The sequence below is a fragment of the Notamacropus eugenii genome, chromosome 2, assembly GCF_028372415.1.
Source record: "Notamacropus eugenii isolate mMacEug1 chromosome 2, mMacEug1.pri_v2, whole genome shotgun sequence".
NCBI classification, from domain to species: domain Eukaryota; kingdom Metazoa; phylum Chordata; class Mammalia; order Diprotodontia; family Macropodidae; genus Notamacropus; species Notamacropus eugenii.
The window spans coordinates 43,058,122-43,078,135 of record NC_092873.1 but is presented as its reverse complement, the minus strand read 5'-3'; the positions used below and the strand labels follow the sequence as shown (position 1 = coordinate 43,078,135).

General features: G+C 40.8%; 1 long non-coding RNA gene across 1 annotated transcript; it reads left to right on the top strand.

Moving 5' to 3' along the window:
• Window positions 1-1,717: 1,717 nt before the first annotated feature.
• LOC140525060 (uncharacterized) lies at window positions 1,718-18,390 on the top strand. Its single transcript, XR_011973915.1, has 3 exons — window positions 1,718-2,251; window positions 5,013-5,061; window positions 10,156-18,390. It is a non-coding gene; the product is annotated as an uncharacterized lncRNA (long non-coding RNA).
• The last annotated feature ends 1,624 nt before the right edge of the window (window positions 18,391-20,014 follow it).

Genomic DNA, 20,014 nt, shown 5'->3' with positions numbered 1-20,014 from the left:
AAGAGGTGGAGGACCGTGGGTTTGGAATGCTGCATACACTCTCACACACTTGTCTATTGGTTTTGCTTAATTGTTTTTTTTTCTCCCTTTGTAACAAACAAAGGCCACCCAGGAGGGCTATCTCCAGAAACCATTGCTGACTTGAAAGCAAAAATCACTAATATAATCTTAAAAAACCAACAATAACAAATTAAATCAAACCCACATGTTGGGTAGGTGTTTTATAACCTGATTGAGAGGGAGAAATAGAATAGTACCTGGAGATTTGGATAGAGTGGAAAGAAACAGAATTAGGAGTCAGAAAGCCCTTGTGGGGGTCCTGACTCGGGCTGGTATTTATTGGCTGAGTGACCTTTGAAGAGTTCTCATGAGCTTCATCTGTCAACCAGAGAGAAGATTAGATTAGAAGATCTCTTAAAAGCCTGCCCATCTCTAAATCCCGCAAAACTTGGCAATGGGTGCTTCCTCCTTCTGAAACTATTGACTTAGGGAAGTCATTTGACTCCTTGGAAAGTTACTTTCCAAGTGGGCAACAGACCAGCCAGAACCTCCAGACATCGGAGGCCAGAAGAAGGAGCTTCTTTCAATTGGCAACCAACAATCCCAGAAAATGCTGCTTGCTCACCCAGCAATGCGTCAGGCTGGGTGACGGTGGGGCTGTCAGCCCATCTCTGGAAGTCACTCTGCAAACCTAAAAGTGCTATTTACATCATCGTTATGATTATCAATAGTATTGGTGAGAATAATGACTGTTAAATGCCAATAATAATAATTACCAATCATTATTAGTAATAATAATGCAGCATATAGTGTAATAATAGTGGTATAATATTTAGTATAGTATATATATTTTGTAGCATAATATAATATATACATATATTATGTATTGTATGGTACACAGTGTGTATCGTGTTCATCCTTCATTGCCGAAGAAGACCATGCCATCAGAGACATGATGACATGACTCGCACTTGACTTTGTTCTGAGTGAGGGAGGGCTGTGCAGGTCACCAGCCCCACTTCTCCTCCAGAGCCATCTGGATCCAGTGACCTGATATTCCTTAGGATGACTGGAGGTGGCCCAGGATGCACCGGGAGACCTTGGGCCCTTTAGGCCAAGGTCTTTGTAGATTCTCACTTAGGGTGAAGCAATGCCCATTCATTAAATAGATCTGTTTAAGAAGTAGGAGGGGCGTGGCCCCTTTAATGAGGTCAAGAAAAAGAAAGACATCAGGCTGGGAGGGAAACAGCAACAGTTACTATTGATAATCCCTGCAAAGCTAGGGGGGTCCAGGAGCCCTTGGCAGGGGCCCATTGGAGCTCTAGTTTCAGAGTGTAGTAGGTTTGAGGTTTGGGGACAGGACAAGGGACAGGACAGGACAGGACAGGGGAGAGGAGAGGGGAGGCGAGGGGAGGAGAGGAGGCAGTTATGTATAGTATGGTACACAAATGTGTATACTACATATAGTATGGTACACAGTGTCTGTACTATGTCTAGTATGGTAGATAGTATCTATAGTATGTATGGTATATATGCTGTAAATAGTGTATATAGTATATATGCCTTATATAATGCATATGTATATAGCATATAGTATAATGATTAGTGTCATATTATTAAGTACTATACTGTATAGTGTAATACAGTATAATACTGTTATTACCAATAATTAATACCAGTAATAATATTAGCTATGTCTTATATTATTATTGTCAATAATAATAATTTTTGGTAATAATATATCTGCATTGACATTAGTGGTGGTAGTAGTAGTAGTAGTAGTAGTAGTAGTAATATGAACAACCAGGCTAAGGTCACCGTTAACCACCCAGGAAAGTGGAGACATTCTCTGGGGAGATTGAAGTTAGGTGTTTGAGTAGAAATCTTTTCTTTTCACACTCATCTGTGTTTGCTGACCAGCTGCCGACTGTCTTCCTGCCTGCTGACCACATCCATTTGTGAGAAAAGAAAGCCACGTCATGCAGGCTTCATGAAGCTGCTGGGAAGGAGGGAAGGGAGAACCACTGAACTGTTGGAGCTGAGAGAGGCTGGGAGTTCTGCCCAGAGAGGCTGAGGTTTGCTCTGTATGCGTGTGTGTGTGCGCGCGCACCTTGGAATGAACACTACCAAGCATTTGGCCCTGATGCAATCCTGAGAGAGCCCTGGATGGGAAGCTCCCGGAAGGCAGCAACCATGTCTTATTCTCCTTGTATCTCTCTCTGGACCTTGCCCATAGTTAATGGAAGAACATGTGAGTCTTTTTTTTATGTGGTTAGTGAAATCCTTTTGTCTGTATTTAGGGTTTTGGTACTCCCATTACACCAAGCTAGGTACTAACATTATCCTCATTTTATGGATGAGGAAACTGAGGCTCAGAGGATTAAATGACTTGCCCAGGGTCACACAGCTTGTAAGTTTCTGAGTGGGAGCTGGAAACCCAGTTCTTCCTTATATGCTCCATCCACACTTTCCTGTGCTGCCTGGAAATAAAAAATTCCCAAATAAATATGAGTTATTATTTCCCATGCTCATAAAAGCCCTTGATTCCTTTTCCTACAGGGCCAATCTGATGAATAGGAGGAGTAGGTGCTGTGACCCCAGTGGACCAAAAATTTAGACTTTTTGTGTCCAGGGTCCCTCTGGTGAAGCGTGTGGGCCCCTTCTCAGAGTAATGCTGTTAAGTGCATAAAATAAAATACATAAGATTGCAAAGGAAATCTATTACATTGAAATAAAGATGTCATTTTTTTTCATCCAACTTCACAGACTCCTTGAAATCTGTCCTCTGGCCCCTTTTTTAGAACTCAAGAATTCCTGATCCAGTCCAATGCTTTCATTTTATTCTATTTTTATGTTGCATTGTATTTTTATTCATTTTGTTAAACATTTTCTAATTACATTTTTCAAGTTTTTAAAATTTAATATTTGTTTTATCTTTCTCCAATTATATCTAAAAAATAATTTTAACATTCTGTTTTTTAAATTTTGAATTCCCGATTCTCTCCCACCCTCCTTCTCCTCCCCACCACTCCTATTTAGAAGGTAAGCAATTTGTCATAGGTTATATATAACACCTTCATTTTAGAGATGAGGGAACTAAGGAAGGATAAAAAACTGAGGAAGGAGGTCACAAATACAGTAAGTGAGAGATGCAGGATTTGAACCCAGGTCTTCTATATCCAACTCTGGGGTCTTTCCACTCTTCCAAAAGAGAAGAAGCAGAGAACATGGAGACCCTGGGCTCCTGAGGTATCTGAGGAGGGGCAAGATGGGTCTCCCCTCTAGGCTTCCTTCACAGTTTTGCTGAGAGCTGCCATCATCCATTATTGCACATCAATCTCCCCTCCATCACTCCTGTCTCCATTTCCCCACACACCCCTTGAAAGAGTTAAAAGGGAGGGTCAGTGACTCATCTCCCTTCCCAAGCCGGGGACTAAGGAATCTTTGAGGTTGAGTTCTGAAATCCCTTCCTGTGGACCAGAGGGACTGGGGACAGAAGGGCTGGGAGGTCCTGGGGATGAGAGGGGGGTCTGGGAGGAGAAGCAGGCGATGGAGGAGCTGAAAGGAGTCCTCTCAGAAAACCCTTGAAGCTCATTGGCAGCTGGGGCAGCTGGCTGCTTTCTAGGCATTGACCATTCCTAAGGAAAGGCCAAACTTGAAAAGGCTTGTCAGGTCTGAGAAATTCTGTGAGTATGTATGTGAATATCATAGAATTTTGAGTTGGAGAGAACCTTCGAGATTATCCAGGTTAAGATCCTTGTAATAAATAGGTGTCCGTCTGTGCATCCATCCATCCATCCATCCATCCATCCATCCATCCATCCATCCATTGATGAATCCATCTACATAGATGTACATATCTGTATGTCTATAGTTTGAGCATTTGCACACGTTAGTTCAGTTTGCAAACATAGCATAGATCAATGATTATTTGTCAGTGGGAACAGAGGGAAGTTCTAAGTTCAGGGCCCCTTCCCCTCCCTATCCCCATGGGCCTATCAGTCCCTTAGCTGAGCTGCCTTCCTTTCCATCTGCAGCAACGGCAAAACTCGTCCAGAAGGGAGACACAGCCAGACCCAGACAGGGGTTGAGTCTGGAGTCAGCCAAGCCAAACAGACTGGCTTCCCTTGCAAAGCCCAGCCCTTGGGGCCAGGCCCACCACCGCAGGAGGGCAACTGAGTCAGCAGGAAAAGAGTCTGGGCGGGTCGCAGAAGAACCAAAAGGAACAAGAGTTGGGTTCCAGAAGTCTGGAAAATGAGAAAATCGGCAGAGAGGCAGGGTGTCAGAGCTGAAGGGGCTCAAAGATCCTAAGTGCAGTGCCTAGAATGTTGGGCTTGGAATGTTGGGCCCAGGCCTGACTCTAGCACCAGAAACTGTGAGGTCTTGGGTTTGAAGTGACAGAGACTTCTTTTGCCTCTTAGAGTTTATGAACTGTGTGAATTTACTTAATCTCTCCAGGACTCAGTATTCTCATCTGTGAAATGAGATTCCATGATCTTTAAGGCCTCTTTCAGCTTTAAGTATAGGATTCTCTGATCTTTGTTTGATGATGATGGAAAGGGGAGGTTGGGAGAAGCAAAGTGATTTGGCTCAGCTAGTTGGTGGTAGAACTTTTTACTGATAAGAAGCCATTAGTGGTCCCCAAGTTGCTAGATGGGACTTCAGAGGCCATATGGTCAAACCCCCTCATTCCTGTCATTAAAGTTGTTTATTTTAATGAACAAAAATGTTTTCTCTTCTGCCCACTCTTGTTTTTAATAAAGAAGAGGAAACCCCTTGTAAGAAATACATATGGTCAAGCAAAACTAGTTCATATATTGGCCCTGGTCTAAAAAATGTATGTCTCAGTCTGCACCCTGAGTCTGTCACCTCTGTCAGACATTGGGCAGCATCGTGAGTCCTGAGGAAACTTGACTGGTCATTGCATTTATCAAAGTTCTTGAGTTTTTCAAAGTTGTTTATTTTTACAGGTTGTTAGTGAATAAATTCTTCTCTGCCCTCTCTTTTTACAGATGAAGAAACTGAGACATAGGGTGGAGAAGTGGATTAAGGTCACTCCAGGTAAGCGGAGTAAGGGTTGGAGGTAGGATTCAAACCCAAGTCCTTTGACTCAGAGTTAATGCTGTCTTCAATGGACCTTTCTGGGTCCCAAGGCAGAGTTCCCCACGAGACTCAGGGTTGTCTAAGATGAGACTAGGCCAACTGGACTATAGACAATGAAGGGAAATGGAGCCAGACCTGGAAAATGGAAATGGAGAGACTTGGGGGACATATGAACACCATGATAGATCAATGAAAGATGAGATTGTTAACAGGAAGGGAGGAGACTTCTGATAATAAACAACCCAGGTTCTGAATTCTTTCCAGAGTTTTGGTGGAGAGCTTAAGGTCACCCAGGAGAGAGGCAGGTCAGTAGAGAGGGAAGCTGAGAGCTCCATTGGAAGCCAAGGGCCTGGGATGAGGAGACTTTCCTGGGGAGCTGGAGTGGGTGATATGGTAGTGCTGGAGGGGGTCAGATAGAGAAGGAGCAGGGAAGAGGCAGTCACAGTGTGCCTGGACAATAGCCAGAATAGGTGACAAAATGGCACTGAGGATAGAGCTCTTGTCCTTGTGTCAAGAAATCTGAGTGTGAATCCTGCCTCAGACACATACTAGATGTATGATCCTGGGCAAGTCACTTTACCTATGACTTCTCACCAATAAAATAGAGGTAATAACATCATCTATCCAGGGTCATTGTGAAAATCAAATGATACAACATTTGTAAAGCATTTTGCAAGCCTGAAAGTAATATTATGTAAATATCTGTTATTATTATTAATGGGAAAACAGGCCTGACCTGGAGTAGAGAGATGGGGACAATTAGAGCAACCAGTCACCTGGACCCTTGAGTAAGATGGTGAAATAATCCTAAGATTGTCAATCCATAGCTGAATGGAACCTTTGCAAAAGTGGGGAGCTATGGGTGTGGAATGTTGCACATACCATCAGAAATCAGAAATGCGTTGGGTGGTTTTTTACTGAATTGCTTTTTTTCTTTCTTTTAAAAAATTTTGTTACTTGGAATAGTGGCTTATCTAGTAGAGAAGTATATATTCAGAAATGAAAATGACAAAAACAAAAGACATTAACAAAAATTAGATTTCTTTTATAAAAAAAGAAGTTATTTATATTATCTTTTCTGTGTATACACTGTAAAATGGAAGTTCATTGAGGGCTGGGGCTGTTTCATTTTTGTTTGTTTTCTCATCAGCTAACACAATGCTGAACGTGCAGCAAATACTTTAATAAATCCTTCTAGAATTTAATTCTTGACACCTGTCCCTTCCCCCTCCCCTCCCTTTCCCCCCAGTGCCTAGCACAGTGCTGTGCCACATAGTAAGTGCTCAGGAAATCATTGTTGCTCATGACTCAAACAATCCTAGTTAGGGTTGCAGCCAGTGACCCGGGAGAGGAGAAACTGAGCCAGCTGGCCCTGGTGAACTCAGAGTCATTTATCATCAGCTTCTAACCTAGTTGGGGACTTGGTCACTGGGTGATAAATGAGTTTTTCAGATCTCTGACTCTCTCTAGAGAAACCGGATGCAAAGGGGGTCCCTTCTACATTTTTGGTGTTACGGGGTGTGTTTAAAGCCCCAATACATCCTACCTCCAAGACTCTGCAGCTGGGTTCACTGGCCTCCAAACAAAGAGGGATAGGGGTGGGAGGGGCAAGAAAGATGGCCAACAAGTCCTTGGCTACTTTCCTCTCTTCCATCTTCTCCCTGTGCAGAAGATCTCCAAGAGGTTCCCTCTTGGGGGTGCCCCAAGGCATCCCAGGATGGCTACCCTCGTCTGGGCAGTCTCTGCCCTCTCAAAGTGCCCAGGCTGCACCAGGCCTGCCCATGGGCAAAAAGGAGTGGAAAGAGTGAAGCCAGAACTGCTTCTTGGAAAGCATCTCAGACTGCATTTTTGGTGAGCTGGAGAGTGAATGATTAAAATATATCCACATGTGGCTAATCCCCCAAAGGGCAGCAAACTCTGAGGATATTTTAACTCATCTATTCAACCCACTTCAAGCCACTGTCCTCAGCTTTCATTTCTGAGTCCCCTTTTTCCCTTCCAGGGTCCTCTCTAGGAGAGCTGTCAGACATTTGGAAGACCTTTGTCAGGCTCAATTAGAATCACAGACTCATAGATTTTGAGCTCTTAGAAGTCATAGGATCATAGATTTAAAGTTTCAAGGGACTTTTTATAGATCATCCATCCCATCCAGTCTCTCCATTTTACAGATGGGGAGATTGAGGCTTAGAGAATTATGTGGCTTACCCAGGGTCATACAGTGTCAGAGGTGTGATGTGAGCACAGGTCTTTCCAACCCTAGTCCAACATGATGTCCATTGCCCCCCAGACCCTCCCTCACAGGTCCTCCGCTCTAAACTCTCCTTTTTATAGATAAGGAGAATGAGGTTCAATGATTCACTTAGGGTCTCACAACTAGTTGATGGCAGAAAGGAGGGTCTAAGGCAAGTCCTCTGTGGGCAAATCCAGCTCATCATTTTCTATATGGATTGCTATCTGGATCAGTTAATTCATAACAGTGAGTGACCTCAGACTTGCTCATCCTGAGGTCAGTAATCCAAGGACTTCCCATATCCAGAACATAGCTGAAGGAGTGGGGGTGGGGAAGCCATCTGAGGGACCTGGGGAGGAATCCAAAGTGAACATAATAAACCTAGCAGAGCTCCTCACATCTTCACCTTCCTCTAATTTTGTTGACAATAAGCCAGATTGGCCTCATGGTGTTCCCCAAACTTGACACCTCCACCCCTTTCCCTGGCTGTCCCTCATGACTAGAGCACTCTGCCCCCTATGCCCCTCTCTGTCCTCTTTCAAGACTTGGCTCATGTCACCTCCATGATTCTCCTTGGTTGTTGTTGAGTTGTTTCAGTTGTTTCAGACTCTTTTGACCCCCATTTGGGATTTTCTTGGCAAAGATACTATAGTGTTTTGCCATTTCCTTCTCCAGTTTATTTGACAGATGAGGAAACTGAGCAAACAAGGTTAAGTGACTTGACCAGGATCACTCCTCTAGTAAGTGTCTGAGGTCACATTTGAACTCAAGAAGATGATGTTGACCCGTTAGTAGATGACCTAGTAGTAATGTTCTTTGGCTCCTCTAACATAATCTCACAGGTATTTAACTGTTTAGATGTTGTTACCCTCAGCGGGATGCAGGCTCCTCCAGGTCAGGGACCATTTTTGTTTGTTTTCATTGTTTTTGTAGACTTAGTACCAAACACAGTGCCTTACACACAGTAAGTGTTTAATAAGTGCTTGTTGAATTGAATTGAACTGCTGCAGTTTCTGATCTTTGCTGAAGCAGCAAATTTAAAGAGAGGAAAGGAGTTGCTGTACGCAGAAACAAGCAAGAGTAGAGGGGCAGGGAGGGGAAAGGATAACTGACAGCAAAGGCGGAAGTAGGAAAACATTTTAAATGGACTAAAAAATTTAAAAGTTGGGCACTCTAGAATTGTTTAACATAGGGCTAAAGAACCTCAAAGCCATCCCTATATTGCAGCCTAGCACAGAAACTAAAGTACATAAGTTTATGAACTCATCAAGCAAAGATTAAATTATGTTCGGTTTATTTCGCTTAAGAAGGCAGAGAAGAACTTATCCTTTCATTCGAAAGAGTTAAAATTTAAAAAAAATTTTTTTGATGGCAAACTCTCAGCTATCAGGAAATCTAAGCCTCCTAAGAATAGCTTGTTTTTCTTCTCCCAGAAAGTTGTTTGTATTGTTTATCCTGTGTTCTCAGAGATAACTGTGACGTCAGGAAGATGATGTCATGACTTGCAGGTTAATTGGATTTAAGTGAGGAAGGTCTGTGCAAAGTCACTGGTCTTACTCTTCCCTCCGGAGTCCAGTGGCATGATATAGATCGGTATGACTGGAGATGGCCCTGATGCAGTGGGAGATCTTGGCCTTTTTAACCTAAGGTTCTTCCCAGGTCTCAGTTTGACTGTGGCAATGTGCATTCAGTGATTAAGGCTAGGTAAAAATGAGGCAAAGAATGGCTTCTTTTACCTAGTCAAAAAAAAAAATCAGTCTAGGAGGAGAAGCTACGTTTCTGGTCAAAACAAAAACAATTACTATTTACACTCTCTCTGAGCCATCAGAATCCAAACAATGACCAAGAGAAGCTTGGGCTGGAACCTATTGTTGGCCAAACGATGAGGACTGGAGTGATTTGGGTTTAAGACATGGTCTATAAAGAAGAAACATAGCCTGTAAACTCCAAGATATTTTGCTAGGTTTCAGCCATCAAAATTTATACCCGTTGGGCAGAACACCCACCAGTAGGGGTATGATTCCTTATGTGGACAGAGGGAGAGGAGGGAGAAGAGGATGGGAAGGAAGGCAAGTAGGAAGGAGGTGTATTGCCCAACTGGAACTGGCCAGTTGGTTCCCCAGTGGGGCAACTACAACTACTCACAGGTTGTTGCTTGTCCTATGTTCTCGAAGAGGATCATGACATCAGGAAGGAGATATCATAACATGTAAATGAATTAGATTTAAGTGAGGCAGGGCTGTGCAAAGTCACCAATCTCATTCTCTCCTCCTGAACCATCTGGGTCCAGTGGCAAGATATAGATCAAGATGACTGGAAATAGTCCTATTCCGGAAAGTTCAGATTTTACTGGATGGGACAGTGAGACAAGACACAGAGAAGACAGGAAGGTTGTCCTAGCTTTCAGGAATTTCCTAGTCTGATGGAAATAGAATCCACTGAATGGGATAGGCATGAAATGCGCAACAGAAACCCATTAACTAACTCCAGCTGTAGGGAGCTATAAGGTATGAGTGCTGCGTATGTTGAAGTGACCATCCAGCTAAGGATGTTCTGCATGATGTACACAACTGAGCCTTCTGTTTCTCCTGGAGGGCTCTTTCCCCCATGTGCTTGAATGGAAAAGATTTCTCCTTAATAGTCTATTTCAAAAACCTCTTTGGCCAGGCAGACTCTGGAAAGGTAGTGTTGTACAGTGGGTAGGGCACTGAACTTAGTGTCCTGCCTTAAGGTTCACAAATACTTCATAAGATAATAGGATCATAGATTTAAATCTGGAAGAATCCGTAAAACTCATCTAGTTCAATTTCTTCATTTTACAGATCGAGGGCTGACCTGCATTTGTGGAGAGACTCTTCTCGCCTGGGTGTTCCCTGAACCAAAGACATCCCAAGTCCAGTCTCCATTCTCCATCTCATATGGGGTCCTGGGGATACAAGGACTAAGGGAGCCCTAAGAAGTTTCCATTCTATCAGGAAAGACAACCCATAAGTAAATGCAAAATGCTTTCAGGGTGATTTCCAGGAGGAGGGTGTGAGATTGTTAGGAAGGGCGCCATGGGAAAGTGCAATCTGGTAAGTTCCCATAGAAGTCAGTTCTGAGGATGGTTCTATTTTGTGAACTCTGGGGATCTGAGAAGGTTGATGGAAGGAAGGCTAAGGATGGCTAAGCTTGGGGTGGGAGAAAGAACATTTCAAATGGGAGCAACAGCATGGACAAAGATGCAGGGCACATTTAGGGAATGAGGAATTCAGTCGTATGGGAAAGCAGGGTATAGAAAGGGGAGAAGTGATGAAGCAGATTGGGTTCCAAGTTGTATACAGCCTTGAATGCCAGGTCAAGGAGTTTGAGCTTTGTTCAGCATGAGGATAAGTAGAATCTAGGCTCTGGGTGATCATAGCAAGGTTGGGGATGAGTGCTGTGAAGTTTAAAGGAGAGGTTAACTGAGGCCAAGAGATCAGCCACAAAGGCTATAAGTTCAGGAGAGAGGTACCAAGTGTTTCAACTCTGGGTGGCCTTGGTGGTAGGGGTTTGTTTTTTTTTTTTGATTGGAGAAAAAACTTGACCTTGAAAGACCAAAACTACAGGGGTATAAATGGGTTAGTTGTGTGAAGATTGGGCATTTAGAGAACAGGATCAGGTCCAAGTCTACGTAGCAAATACTAATTAAACACCTACTATGTGTAGACCCTAGGCAAGTCACTTCACCCTGTTTGCCTCAGTTTCTTTATCTATAAAATGAGCTGGAGAAGCAAATGGCAAACCATTCCAAGTGTCTCTGCCAAGAAAACCTCAAATAGGGTCATGTTGAGTTGACTATGACTGAAACAACTCAACAACAACAAATATACAGAGTACTGTGTACAAACTTTAGAGAAAGAATTCTTGCTCTCATGGGGTTTACCATCTAGGAAGAGAAAAGTTATTAGCATAGATACCATTACAAAGTAGCACTTGGAAAGTGCATTAGAGAAATGGAGAGCAAAGGATTTGGGTTTAAATCCCAGCTTTAACAACTACTATTTCTGTGATCCTGTAATTTCCCTGGGCCTCAGTTTCCCCATCTGTAAAATGAGCAGGATGACTTCTGAGGTCTCTTCCAGCTCTGGGTCTCTGATCCTATGACTGTAAGCACTGTGTGGACATTGCTGGGGAAGGTCATTGCTGCTTGGTGGGCTCTGGAAGGCTTCCTGTAGAAGACAGCCTTGAATTATTCAGTAAAGGATCGGTGGTGCTTTACAGGTAGAGAAAGGCATTCCAGACATAGGGAGGAGCATGAGGGAAAATCCAGAGGGGGAAGAGGCAGGTGCGTGGCCACAGATGGGGAAGGAGAGGCCCTAGTGAGGTAAGTGCTTTGGAGGGTTCCCTGGGTAGTAAGCAGCAAAGTTGGGGCTCAAACTCAGATCCTGTCTCTCAGCATGTCAGTGGATGTGTGTCTGTAGGACTCACCTGGACAGTGTGTTTCTCTAAGCACATGCATTCCTACATATTTGTGTCTGCCTGAATTGTGTTTCTGTGTTTATGTTATATGGATGGATCACACGTTTGTCCTTGAATTGCATTTGTACATGTATATTCTAATGATAGCATGTCTGTATGCATTTAGATTTCTGCCTATCTGTGTAGAGTTGAGTTTGTATATGTGTTGTGTGCATCTGCATGTTTGACGTTTTCTGTATATGTGTGCCTTCCTTTGTCCATTTTGTGTGTTTTGTGTAATTTTTTGAGGGGGTGCGGTCGGGAGGAGGGACAGGGAGTGCTTCAGGTATGTACTAAGTAAAGTCTGTGTGTGTGTGTGTGTGTGTGTGTGTGTGTGTGTGTGGTGTTTGCATATGTGCACCCGTGTGGGTGTGTGCGTCTGCCACGTTAGTCTCTTGGCAGTCACCAGAGGCATTCACATGATCCCATTTTTCCCCTTACTCAACAGCCTCGTAAGGATCTGCAGGAATTTGAGAGAATGGGCATTGCTCAGGATGAGTAGCCTCGGAAGGGAAGTGGGGCGGGAACAGGACTGGGATAGAAAGCAGCTGTTGATGGAGCCAGGCTCTGCCTTTCCCCCTACTTAGCCCCAGGTCTGGTACTGGGCCTGCTGGAGAAAGCTCTCAAAAGCCACGTGGCTCATGGCGACTCACCCATTACCAAACAAAATTATGCTGGAGAACTTTCACAGAACCACAGAATGGCAGAGTTAAAAAATGACCCCAGAGGAGATCGAGCTCAACTTGCATCTGACCAGGGATGCCCTAGACAGCTTGAAAAGTGCTAGCCTCACTTCTACCTGGGCACCCCAGCCAGCAGGGGTAATCCACTACCTCCCAAGGCAGCCCCCTCCACTTTGAGGTAGAAAAATCCTCCTGACACAAAGCTGAAATCTGCCTCTGTCATTTCCAGCCACCATTCCTGGTCCTCCCCCTAGGGCGAAGCCCAACAAGGCAGATGCCTCTTGATAGTCATTCAAATACTTAAATACAACTACCAAGCTCCCCTTGAGACTTCTGCTGTCCAGGCTAAACATCCTCATATGGCGTAACCTCAAGGCCCTTCTTCTTGGGAAGGAGGATGGATGATAGACAATTGTGAGGAATATCATTTTATAAAACAGAGACAAGGGAAGACCAATGTAAATAAAACTTAACAAGAGATATAATAAAGTAAAATCATCTCAAGGTCATTTGGGCCCTCCTGGATGCCTTCTGGATCCTTTCAAGTTTATCCATTGATGTCCTTCCTAGACTGGTACCCACGATTCTCCAAGCGCAATCTGACTAAGGCAGAACACAACCATGACCTCTCTACAGACTCTGAATGCAACCAAACATGGCATTCACTTCTTGGCTGTCATAGCCCATAGTTAACTCTTATTTGTCCCAATAGAAAATAAGCTCCTCGAGGACAGGGTCTACTTCACTTCTTTGTATCTCCAGCACTTAGCACTGTACTTGGCAGTGACTTTATTATTAAACATTTATTAAATACCTACTATATGCCAGGCACTACGCTAAGTACTTTACCAGCATCTCATTTGATCCTTAAAACCACCTTCTAAGGTAGGTGCCATTATGATCCAAATTTTATTGTTGAGGAAAGTGGAACAGACAGAGGTTAAGTGACTTGCCTCAGGTTTCCTAGCTTCTCTAAATGAACCCACACTTTCTTAGGATCTCTGCTCCCTCCCCATAACCTAAGGAAGTGATTGGAATCTTCGAATGGACCCTGTGGATGAGGAAGCAGGTGGTAGTCTCACTGTACTCTGTCTTGGCCAGCTCACACCTAGAGTACTGTGTTTGATTCTGGGTGATGTATTTTAAGAGGGACGTTGAGTAATCAATCAATACTGAAGGCATTTATTTTGAAAAATTCTTTTGTGTTATTCTGAGCTTGATGAACACCAACACACAGGAAGGTTTCCACCTACAAAGAAAAAAAGCTTGCGTATGAAATGCAAATCTCACAGTGCACCCACAGCTTTTTTTTAAAGCATGTATGTAATTCAGCACCTTAGTTCCAAAGCTGTATTTTTACCTTCTAACCCTCCTTTTAACAGCTTTGGTGTATTTTCTTTAAATGTTTCAAGATACTTTATTTTTATCTCCTTTCTTCCTTGTCCCTCTCTCCCCAAGAATCCTCCCCCTCCAAAAAACCCCCCAAAACACATCTTCCCTTGAAACAGGGTACCATGGTCAAGCAGAATACATTGACCGTTTCTGAAAATCTCTTTGGATCCTTGCCTCTAGTCCAACACTTCTCTGTCATCCCGAATATTTTGTACAATTTTAGATTATTTTTAATGGAATTTTTCTTTCTAAATTTTCCTGTTGGGTTTTGTTGATAATGTACAGAAAGCCTGGTAATTTGTGTGGGTTTGTCTTCTATCTTGCTACTGTTGAAGTTATTATTTCATTTTAGTTGAATTTCTAGGTGGGCCACCATATCATCTACAAAAAGAAATAATTTATCTGTGCTTGTTTCATTGATTTTTTTCTTGCCTTATAGGTAAGCATAACATACATATAGTAGCCCTATATAAAATAATAATGGTAGTAATGAATATTGTTGCTTAACTACTGATCTTAATGGAAAGGTCTTTGATATTTCTCCACCACAGAGAATGGTAGCTTTTGGTTTTAAATAGAAACTATTTATCATATTAATGAAAGGTTCATGTATTCAAATGACTTTTCTGTACTTATCAGTATAATCATGTGATTTTTATTATTTTTGTAATAACATGATCGATTATGGTTATAACTTTCTTTATATTGAACAAAGCCTACATTCACAGTATATAAATCCAATCTTGTCATGGTGTATAATCTTTTTGAAAATATATTGTTGTAGTCTCTGTGCTAATGTTTTTGTATCAATACTAATTAAGGATATTGGCCTAAATTTTTCTTTCTCTGCTTTATCTCTCCTTGACTTAATTATCAAGACCATATTGTATCTTAGATGGAACTTGGTAGGATCCCTTCTTTTCCTATTTTTGCAGATAGTTTATATAATATTGGAATTAATTTTTCTTTGAAGGCTTGATAGAATTCACTTGTAAAATCATTTGATCCTGCAACTTTTGTCAGTTATCTACTGCAGTAAATGGTCTGAGTCAATTATCCCAACTTTCATTCTTACTGCTAAGTTGGGTCTCCAGAGTGGTTACTACACGTCATAGGGTTCTAGGGGTAGCCCTGAGAAATTGGGGGTTGTCTTTCTACTACTTTAGCTCATGAGTCCCCACAATATCCTTTCAACTATGCTTATAGATTAGAATCAATTAGTCTGCTCAATTAGCTTTTAAGAAAGAGTATTTAGTAAGATGGTATAGTAAAACAGTTGGTACAAAACATATCCTCCAAAAGTATATGACACATTTTTTCACAAGTATATAAGTCCAAGGAAAAATTGGCTTTGAGAGCTATGTTGCCAAGGGTATCACCTCTTAGAAGGCTTTTTGCTGGCATTCTCAAGATGTTCTTTTGGCATATGGTACAGTTTTTCTTTTCCTACAAGGCTCTTTGTAAAGCCTTGCATCTTCATCTAATTAGTCCTTGGGTCTCAATGCAAACACAGCTGTCAACTGATCAAGGGATACTGTTAGGATTGTAATGGGAAGATAGGAAGTTTTCCAGGTCTTCAAAATTCACAAGGTTCACCTCAGACTGAGGCAAGGGGGGGTTGACAAGAGAGAGGAGACTGAGACTAAGACCAACACCTAATATATTTTGTATTTATTTTGAATTGGAATGCTCTATTATCTTCTCTTAGATTTTGTTATATAAAAATGCTTTTGATTGTATCCTGAAACTTTTGCTAAAACTATTGTCTCAATTAGTATCTTTGCTGATTCCCTAGAATTTTCTAAATAAACCATCATGTCATCAGTACCTAGGGATAGTTTTATCTCTTCTTTGCCTATCTTTATATGTTTAATTGCTCTTATCTTATTGCTATAATTTCTAGAACTATATCCATAATAACAGGAAGAGTAGGCACCCTTGCTTTATTTCTGTACTTACTGAGAAAGTTTCTAGGTTATCTCCCTCATAGATGTTGCTTGCTTTTCATTTTAGATACATTTTTAATGATATTAAAAAGATCTCTTTCTGTCTAGAATTGTATCTTCCTTTCCATGTTCATTCTGTGATTTCCAGAATTCTTTTATATCTAACTTTTCTTCAGTTTTATTCAAGTGCTTAATTTTTTTTGTTTATCTTTTTGTTAGATTTCTCCTAATATAGGAGGGAAATACTGCTATCTCCAATTATTGTTTTACTTTCTCTTTCTCCTTGTAATTCTATTAACTTTTCCTTTAAGTACTTAGATGCGATGCCATTTGTTACATATATATTAAGTATTGATATTATTTTATTATCTGTGGTATTTTGAAGCATAACATAATTTCTCTTTATCTCTTTTAACCATGTCTGTTTTTACTGTTACCTTGTCTGGGGTCATGATTATGACCTTTGCTTTTATGAGTTTACCTGAAGCACATGAGAGACTGACACAGTTCCTTATATTAACACTGTATGAATTTTTGTGTTTCAAGTGTTTCGCCTTATATCCATCTATTTATTTGGAGATCTTATTTATTTTTGACATTCTTTTTTTTAAAAAAATTTGAGTCCTTAATTATCTCTTTGCCTCTCATTTCCCCCTCCCCATTGTGAAGGCAAGAAATGTGATATCAAGTACATATACGAAATCTTGCAAAACATATTTCCATATTAGTCATGTTGCAAAAAAAGCAAGAAAAATAAATGAAAAAATTTTGCTTCAATCTGCTTTCAGACTCCATCAGATCTTTTTCTGGAGGTAGATAGCATTTGTCATCATATGTCCTTTGGAATTCTCTTAGATCATTGTATTGTTCAGTTATTTTTCTTGTGAACAATGTACGGTTGAACTTTGCTTTCTAATCTATTCTGCTACCCTTTTCCATTTTATCAGTGAATTAATTCCATTCACCTTCACAATTATGATCACCAGTTGTATATTTTTCCGTCCATCATAATCTCTTATACTTTCCCCCTTTCTTTGGCCCCTGCTCCACTTTACAAAGAAGGAGAGGAGGGTGAAAGAGAAGCAAGGCATTCAATACTTATGATGTGTAAAGTGATTTACTTCTTCCTCTGACCTATATTCCAGTCACTAGCTCTTACATTTTCTTTCCTGTTATCACTTCCTTTATGATTTACCCTCTGAAATTCAAAACTATTCCACCCCAGACTCTATTATCCCTTTAAAATCTTTCTTTCCCCCATCCCTACTTGTTTTCCTGTTGAGTTTAATGTGTTCCTGCACCCGTGTGTGAGTGTGTGTGTGTGTGTGTGTGTAAGTATGTGTTTAACACTTCTTTGTCTATTTCAGATAATTGTGAAGCTCATGAGATGCCCACTCCCATGGATTCCATATTTGTATACCTTTCTTGAATACCCCAAGTATGAGACACTTTAATTTCTATCTCCTTTTCATTTCTTCCCCAGTGTATTCCTTTATTTACCTTTTTCTTAAAATCATCAGAGCAGAACAACATCACATCCCATCTTTCTTTGTCTGTCTTATTCCTCTATGACTCTTGAGAACATTAGGATTTGAAGTGGTATTTATTTTTTCCCCTTTATTAGAAGGTAAGTTCCAGCACTATTTAGTCCCTTCCTATTGCTCAAATATATTTACCTTTGTAGGTAAATTGACTCCTGTGTTTGCAATTCCAGGTTTCCATTCAACTTTGGTCTTTTTATCAGGAATATTTGAAAGTCTTCTTTTCCATTTAAGGTCCATTCTTACCCCAGTAGGATTATGCTCAGTCTTGGCAGGGTAAGTCATTCTTGGTCGTTAACTTTTGTCTTTTGCTGTTTTGGAAGTTCATATTTCAAGATTTCCTATTCTTTTAGTTCATGAGATCATATTTTTAGAGACCAAAAGGATTTACAGGAATCTAGTCCAACCACCTCATTTTATAGATGAAGAACTGGAGGAAGGAACCAGATGAGAATCAGGGAGATTAAAAAACTTGCCTAAAGCCACACAAGTAGGAAAAAGCAGAGGTGGAATTTGAACCCAAGTCCTCTGACTCCAACTCCAGCATACTTTGTATTGTCCCATGCCAAGGCTTGTGTGATATTGATTGGGGTCCTTGGTCATTGAATTCTTTCTTTCTGGATACTAACAATATTCTTTGTTTGGCCTGGAAGTTCTATATTTTTCTCTCTTGGAAATTTTCAGTTGGATGGTTTTTTTTTTTCAAGAGGTAACTGGTAGGTTCTCTTTATATTCATCTTGCCCTCTAGTTCTAGCAGTACTGGACAGTTTTCATTTATTATTTCTTCAAAAATGGTATCCAGGTTTTTTTTAAATTTGGAAATGATTTTTAGGGGGTCTGAGGATTCTTAAATTGTCTCACCTTGACCTGTTTTTCAGGTCAGTTATTTTTGATAATAGGTAATTTACATTTCCTTCTATTTTTCAATCTTTTGATTTTGTCCTAATATTTCTTGGTGTCTCAAGGAGCTATTGAGGGCTCCTTGGTCTATCCTTATTTTTAGGGAATTTGTTATTTGGGGAAGGTTTTCTAAATTATGCCTTCTTGTTCCTTCCTTAAGAACTCTGATTTCATTTATAATTCCATTTAACAAAATCTCTTGATTTATATCTTCCAGTTACTCTTGTAGCCTTGACATGGTCAAGTCATTTCTTTCTCTAAGTTGTTCAGGTTTGGGCTTAAGATAATCTTGACCTATGCTGTTTCTTCATACTGTTCCTCATCTTCTGTTGACTCATATCTCCAATCTCAGCTCCTGATTTGAGTTGTGATGACACGACCGGGTTCTTCTCTCTCCCATACTCTGGTATGATGATAATGATCAGGCCCTATTTGATCTTTTTTTTTTTTTGAAGTCTTTTTAAAAATTTTATTTATTTTTTAATGTTCTACAATCACTACCATAAAACTTAGATTTTTACCCCACACACACACCTTCCCCCTCCCACCTCTCTCCCTCCCCAAGACGGCATACAATTCTATATAGGATCTACATATACTTTCCTACTGAATACGTTTTCACTATAGTCATGCTATGTAGACGAACTAAAATAAATGGAAGAAATCATATAACAAATCAAAACATGGTACACAAAAACATACACGTACACAAACATGATCTGCTACATTCTGCAAATGACTTCCATATTTCTTTCTCTGAGTGTGGAAGGCATTTTGCCTTAAAAAAATCACCATTGGGACTTTTTTTTTTTTTTAAGAAGTTCTTGCGTTATTACGAAATTCCAAGTCTACCAGAAAAAACTCTCGCACACTGTGGTCATTGCTGTGCACAAAGTTCTCCTGGTTCTGCTCCTTTCACTCAGCATCAGGTCATATAAGTCCTTCCAGGCCTCTCTGAAGTCTTCTTGTTCATCATTTCTTATGGCACAATAGTACTCCATTACATTCATATACCATAATTTATTCAGCCATTCCCCAATTGATGGACATCCCCTTGACTTCCAGTTTTTGGCAACTACAAAGAGTGCTGCTATAAATATTTTTGTACATGTGGGACCCTTTCCCATTTTTATGATCTCTTGGGGATACAGTCCTAGTAGCGATATTGCTGAGTCAAAGGGTATGCACATTTTTGTAGCCCTTTGGGCATAGTTCCAAACCACTCTCCAGAATGGTTGCACGAGCTCACAGCTCCTCCAACAATGAATTAGTGTTCCAACTCTCCCACATCCTCTCCAACATTTATCATTTTCCTGTTCTGTTATATTTGCCAATCTTATAGGTGTGATGTGGTACCTCAGAGTTGTTTTGATTTGCATCTCTCTAATCAAAAGTGATTTAGAGCATTTTTTCATATGATTATAGATATCTTTAATTCCTTCCTCTGAAAATTGCCTGTTCAATTGGGGAATGACTTGTATAGTTGTATATTTGAGTCAGTTCTCTATATATTGCAGAAATGAGGCCTTTATCCCCAAGATTAGCTGTAAAAATTCTTTCCCAATTTACTACATCCCCTTGAATTTTGGTTGCATTGGGTTTGGTTGTGCAAAAACTTTTCAGTTTAATGTAATCAAAATTATCCAACTTGCATTTCATAATGCTTTTTATCTCTTCTTTAGTAAAAATTCTTCCCTTCTCCATTAAGTCTGATAAATACACCATTCCTTGCTCCTCCA